The sequence below is a fragment of the Falco naumanni genome, chromosome 2 (assembly GCF_017639655.2).
Source record: "Falco naumanni isolate bFalNau1 chromosome 2, bFalNau1.pat, whole genome shotgun sequence".
NCBI lineage: Eukaryota > Metazoa > Chordata > Aves > Falconiformes > Falconidae > Falco > Falco naumanni.
This window is the reverse complement of record NC_054055.1, coordinates 30,302,060-30,309,456: the sequence shown is the minus strand read 5'-3', so window position 1 is coordinate 30,309,456 and position 7,397 is coordinate 30,302,060.

Here is a 7,397-nt window from a genome sequence, read left to right as displayed (position 1 = left end):
GTACTCATGCTAAGAGGATATTCTGGGCATGTATGTTGGCAACATTTGTCTTTATTTTAAGGAAATACTTAAATACCTTTTAGAGCAGAGGCCCAAGTGTCATACCTCCCAGGTAGTTGTCTAGGCCAGCAGGCCTGAGAGTTGTTTTTCTTTGTGGTTTAGAATTAAAGTATTACTCAAATACGAAAAAAACACCAAAACACAAAAATGTCAGGACTGAGTGAGGAAGCCTCCATTTCAGAAAATTTTATAGCCTGCTAGTTAGCACACACTTGTAAAAGGTAGACCTGACAGAAACCACCCTGCTTCACATCCCTGCTTGAGACCAGTAGGATCTTGGGTCTCCTGCATTCCCACTGGACTGTGTGGAATGCTGTGACTTCAAATTCCCACTGATGAAAGAGCATGTTAAACCCTACTCTGCCATGCTCACAGCAATGATGGACAGCGAGTTCAAGGCAAAAGGGGCTGAAATAGTCGCAGCACTTTTGTGAATCCAATCTTGTTCTGAGCATAAGGCTCAGACTGTTCAGAAGTTATGCATTGTTTTGTTCAGTGCAAAGTATTTCATGTATTTGGAGTGTTTCATGTAGCTGCTGATGAATAATCATCAAAATGATCTCGGGAAGTAAGTAAAGGAGGGGACTGCTATAATCGAAATGCTGTTTCACTGTACTTTTAAAGTCAACAGTTAAATTGGTGCTTCTGTGTTCCTTACTTCATACTTGCGGAACACTCCTAGAAACTCAAAGGCAGGATTTGTTACTGTCTTTTAACCAAAAAGTTTGCAGGAGGATACATGCTGTGTGAAGTACCCTCCTTTTGCAAAGAACAATGAAGGCAGCACGGTTGCACAGAATAAATTCGTGTCTGTTGCAGGTGTGGCATTGGTACTGTGGCTGTTTAATGATTCACTTCATGTAGGTAGAATTATTTTCAAATGTTGCCTAAATATAACAGTATTTGACGTGATATATGGGAAACGTCTGTTGTTTCAGCTAGACTCAGCAGCTGTGTGTGTGTGGCACAATTCCCCTGAGTTTCACTTCACATCGGATGGAGAATTTGAGGTGTGTCCTTAAATTGCAAAGATACTCTGGTTTGATCCACCCATTAAATGAGAATGGCAAAACTCCCACAGACTTCAAACCCAGCCTTTGTTATAATTATCAAACACTGACTAGTTAACAGCTCTGAAAATGGGTGTATTGAGTATGGCTGAGCTCTGACAGCAAGAAGAAAGAGCTTAAAAGATGTTCTGGAATAAGATAACAAAATATTTTGGTCTCTTCAGTAGAAATACTGAACGAGACACAACTGTTGCAAAGTGACGATTTCTGATCTTTCTGCATTTCAATTGTTTTTTCCACAGTGTTTTGGGAAAGCCCAAGATAAGGATAATTTTTTCCCCTGGGACTCTAATCTGTTTATAGGTTACAAGGCCAGAAGGGACTATTATGACCACCTCGCTTGACCTCTCGGGTAACAGAAGCTGTAGGACTTCCCATACTTAATGTGTGTTTGAAGTAGAACTCCTCTTTTAGGAACAACAAGAGATTGCAACTTCTGGGAAATCCCACCGCAGCTCTTGGCAAATTATTCCAATGACCACTACCTGTTGTAAAAATATTTTCAGCGTGCATAATCAGAGTTTGTTTAGCTTCAGGTTCTAGCCGCTGGACCTTATATTTAATGAGTCCTCAGCCTTGAGGCTGAGTTCCCTTCATGCCAGGTGTCCTGGAAGGTAACTGTTTCTTAAACAGATTAATCATTGGATTCCTTGTGCCCACTGCATTGTCCTATTTTCTGCTCTTCCCAAGGTTTTCCCTGGTCACCTAATAACCACCTTAAATTGTCAACAGCAGCGCTGGACCAAGAAAAACTACTGCAAAAATACTAATTGCAGAGGTAATTTGTTTCCCCATTTTTTATACTCCCAGCCATCACATACAGACTGTATGCCCACGCTACCAGACGTGTGCTTGCACCTATGTTCATGCCCCGTTCGCTCCCCATCCCTATAGCTCAGGTGTGAATGTGGGTTAGATGTCAGACTTCTGTTGGACTCTCATTCTGGTGGGTAACCAAAAAAAGAGGTAAAGTGGGATTTGAGGGTGGTCTCCTGTGAAACTGCACTAGGCTAAGCACACTGCAGCCTGGTTTCCTGGTGGGTGTCCAAAGCTAGGCTTTTCCTAAGCACAGTATAGAAACTGTGAGCCTGAACCACACTGGGGTAATAACCAACAGCGCAGATGGAAGGGCTCAGGGCTTCATCTGATTAAGCTTGTTCTGCAGCTCCCTCGGCAGCTTGCAGATGCTTTCCTGCAGATTTGCTTCCTCCAGAGTTGTCCTTTGTGCTATGGTTGTATGGTTATTTCTCCTAGTGACAGATGAATTTCAATCATCTCTTTATTTTTATAAGATATCAATACTAACTACTCATTCCCCCATCTTCCTATAAGTTTTGTGTTTCCTTACAGCAATTTCATCCAGGTCATATTTCTTGCGCTTGGTCATAATACTTTCAGGCAAAACACTTGTAAAAGTAAGATGACATCTTTCTCTGCTCAAAACCTGTGGGCAGCAGCATGAACTAATACGACAGTGAGGGCTCAAGATTAGCTAACAACTCAGTATGATCTTCAGATCTTTGTAAAGTAATGAGGACCCAGGAGGGAGCGGCACATCCCATAAAGCATGTCCTGCAGTCTTTTTTCCTAGGTATGTGACGTTGTGGGAGCTACGTTTGTTAAAGCCCAGCTTGCTTGGAGATTGCTCAGCAGCAGTGACCTGTCTTCAGGACTTACCATTCTCCCAATTGGTGTGTTATCTGAAAACTTGAGCGGTGATGATGTTACATCTTCTTCTAGGTCTCTGATAAAAGTTTTAAATTGCTAAAGCCTAATCCATACTTAAATCTTTAGGTAAATACATCTTGCATGAAGATGACATATTAAAAGGACATTTTGAGACCAATTAGTTAACATTTAATCCTTTTGATGCATGCTGCGCTGATTTTGCAGAAGTGTCCTTGGTGGAAATGTCAGGGGTTACCAAACCAAATGTTCTATGAAAATGTGAAGTATTATTACATTATAGCATTGCTACCTTTACTCACTAAACTTGTGACTTTATCTAAAACACATTTTCCACCAACCTTTGTCAAATGGCATTGGTGATGGTACTCTCCCTTTTTATTATCAGCTTTTCCATCCCTGTGTCTGGAACCAGGGTAAGGCTGATGGGTCTGTTTCAGCTGGGGCTGCTCTCACTTCACAAACCAACAAAATCCCGTACAGGAGTATTCATCCAGTGGTCTGAAACCTCCCCAGCATTTCCAAACTAACTGATTGGAAAAATAATATTACGAATTGTCAGATGCAAGTTTATCCAGAGCTGCTGACTTTAAGTTGTTTAACTGGAGCTGCTCTTATTTTACATTCTGAAGCTTGCATTGGAACAGAAAGTATTTTGTTACCATCCTGGAATATGGCTCTATCATGGGTTTTCCACCCCAGACCAGACCAGAAGTATTTATTGAACGTCTGTATTTCTTTTGCATTCCAATTGACAAGGCAATTTTTTCACATAGCAGTAGATGAGTAGAAGAGCTGCCATTCTTTGGTTTCAAATTTATATTAAAATCAGACAAATCTTTATTGTTCGATTGGCTACTGGCTACACACTACTGGCTGAGGATCTCATCTTCTTTTAAGTTCTTTACCAGTTTTATGCTTCTGATTTCTATCAATTCCTGACAATTTTACCTTTTTTCTAGTTATTATTGTTCATTTACATGCTTTCTGTAGTTAAATTGTTAGTATTCTTTTCAGTTCTCCAGTCAAGACCGTAGTTTTTTCAGCACCTTTTTTTTCTTTTGATAGCTTGAGAAAATTTCTTAAACAATGCAGAGGTATCATTTCCAAAAGGACATGTTTCAGTTTCTTCCTGTTTCCAGCTTTCTAAAGTTCCCCCCTAAACCACCAAATATTTATATTACTATTTTGGCACTCACCTTGTTCATCCATAACAGATGACTAGCTTGTATCCCAGCCAGCACTGCTCTGGGGGTTTCACCGTTCATTCTTCTTTGCCAGTGTGGATGAGGGCAAATAGAGACTTCTTTGGCTTGCACGTTTCTCTTTCCGATTCAGCATATTATTACTGCTCCCTTTAGGGAGCTTGAGGTCATTTTAATATCAGCAAGAGGAGACTTTTAGCATATTTTGCACAGATAGAAATCGCACACGGTGTCGCATCTCTCCCCACTCCACAGAGCAGAGAGGGAATTTGGTAGCCAACTGTTCTGTTTTCACACCTGGTGGTCTGTACACAATATGTGCAACTACATGATCCTGGGTTTATGCCAAGGGAAAAAAAAAAGACATTTTCTTCCCAACCCAACTGCGCTGGCAATGGGGAAGGAGCCACACACCAACACACCACCTTATGCCCACTGAAAACCACCAACATAGCCGATCTGGTAGTAGTGCCCTTCATACAAATAACCTTAATTTGGCTTGGGTAAAATCAGGCAGATTGGTTTCAGGTCGTGGCTGGAGTCAATGTGGCCGCTCTGGCCTGGCCAAGCAGGGGGTCCATAGCCTCTGACACTGCCTATCGCTACACATGCAAGTGTTTTCTGCACAGCTGCCAGCAGCTGGAAAACAGGTAATCCCGTTTTTCCAGACCAGGATGCTTTTCCCTGCCTGACTTTCCTGTCATGGCTGCTTCTAACGTTTCAGCCACACAGGCCACCTCAGCAGAGCAGCTAGCTGGGGCCTGCACCCAAGTGGCTCCATCTGCGCACTCCCTACTTGTTTATCGCACCGGCGGCTGGTGCTGCAGATCAGCAATTAAAGTTCACTCTCTCTTTGTATCCTTCAGTGCCTAAATTAATTTTGTTCTCAATGTTACGATCGTGGGCTAAATGAGTATTCATCTGCTCCCTCTTCCTCCTGTCCCTTCTGTTATTAGTTTCTCACTCTCCAGGGAGACCAACTTTAACGGCAAGGAACCCAACATTTTATCCGCCGCTAGCCAGATGCCTCAGAGAAGAGCTCCGCTGAAGTATTTTAATGAAAAATATGTTCCTGGTGAAATTTGGATGGCACGTTAACAAAGACAGATCTTAGTCCCTAGCATCACAGCAGGTGTGTTATGTGCAAACATAATCCAGTGTGCTTCAAAGGGTTTAATAAAGTAGCCTGTGCATTTATCCCATGCTCGTCCTCCTGTTATCTGGGGTCTTTGTAAATTCTATCACGTAACACTATGGGTGACTTGTGGGTTTTAATCACTAGTTTTTGGACTCTGTCCCCTTTTGGACATGTTAACGCAAAGGCAAAGACCCAAAAATGGGTCTAAGAGAAGGCATGGGGGGGAAGCACAGGGACCTGAGCTGCAGTCTTTGCTTTGTTTCTGGCTTTACAATTTAAGCATAATCTCAGCAAATCAGTTTACTCTGGCAGAAAAATTAAGACAAAGTGTTTTTCATCAGGAGTGGGAAACAAAAAGACCAAGGATCACTCATAGCTCATAAAATACTCTAAGGCCATTGGATCAAAGACACCATAATAAGTGCAAAATACTGCAGTACGAGTAAAACACCCTGCCACATGTTCCAGGCTCTTTCCTGCTGTGCGGATTTCTTTACTTTCTCCTCTGCACTACAACTGAGGAATGATTTTTTTTCCTTAGTGATTAAATCCTTAAAAAGTTTTGTTCATAGAGGAAAAAAGCCTGGCAATACACTCACCGATGTAAGATTTTTCAGACGTTAAATGTACGTAGCAAGCAAGACTGGAGTTTCAGCTGTGGGACTTCAGCAGACGTTTTGGAGCAGGGAGCCATCCATCACACGCTTCCTCTCCTCTGAAATTCCCCATCATCTGTAATCTCCTTACAGTATTATTTTCCTTATTTACCACGTGACTTATCATCTGTTTGAATGAACCCAGTACCACGGCGTACCCACTTCTGTCAGCTGGTAACTTATGTGATCAATGTGAAAGGAGCTCCTGGCGTGACCGTGCACCTCTGTGCCTCAGCACCCCCACAGCAGCATTGGAGCTGAATGCTGGCTGCCAGACGTGTCACACAGGCCAGGACCGGGCACGGGAAGCTCCTCAGCATTCAGAGAAAGGGTTGAGCCACATCACCACGAGACATGGGACAGACCATGTAGCTGCAAGTGTCTGATGGCAAAATGCAGTGACCTTCACTTATTAGACTGGACACACGCACGCGTGTATCGCTTCTCTGAAACCTCAAACGAAATCTTACAGACAACAAAAAGTCAGCCAAGTTAAAAAAAAACACACACACCTTGACTGAAACAAAACAGAAGAGTATTAGGAATTTGGATTGTTCAAATTAAAATGTTCAGAAACAGCCTAGAAAATCTTTATGATACATGAATACTTCACTTTTTGCTGTCCAGAATACAGCCCCAGTTCCTCAGCAAGTGTTTATCTTGCTTTCCCGAAGATTTTTGATGGTACTCCAGATGGCAGTGTGCCTGTAAAGTGTTAACCACCGCAGACCCCAGCTAGCATATGGAAAAGGGTTTTAGTGCAGGTTGATCAGAGCCGAGTGACAGCGGGAAGGCAGGCCGGGGACAACAGGGGGCTGGGGCAGGTGGCAACCCTAATTGTCTCCTCAGGCTCAGGGTCACATGGGGCAGGGATGCTTGTGTCGTGTGGAAGTTGTATTTTCTTGGTCGTACCGTAAGTTCACTGGGAGCAACATTTTGGCTTGTTTTTAGTTTTGGACACCAAAAGTTGACAATTACTTCTTTCAGGCCTTTATGTCATGCCTTATGCTTGTTGCAGATGAATTAGGGAAAGCAGGAAGATTCGTTACATGTAACACTGGCTGATTTAAATGCCCCTTGCAATCCTTTTGTGGCTCTGCAGGTGTGTGGGCATCCATCAGTCTGTATTTAAATCACAAATTCCATGTCCGGGAAACAAATTTAACTGTGGTTTGAGACAAATGGATGAGTCTGTTGCACAAAAACAGATGAGAAGTTGTTTCTTTTTTTGAAGAAGCCTCTGGTGAGAGGATAGTTTCATCCTGTCACAACAGTCCCTGAACACTATCCACGGACACTGGACATGACAAACACCCGCACAAACAGGACCTTCGGCTGCAGACGGGCACGTTAAGGAGCCGGCACCGCTCCTCACCGTTGGTGAGATCGTTTGGTGCCCGTCTTCCCTGCCGGCTCTGCAGAGCGGCCTCCTGCCTGCCCGCTGCTCCCTTCAGGAGATGGCAGCGGAACCAGCGGACACCCGCGCCCGGCGCCGAGGTGCGGGCTTGCGCACGGATGCCTGGATGCCCTCCCAGCGCCCGCGGAGGCGGCCCGTTCTGCGGTGCGCGCTCGCCGCTGGCGG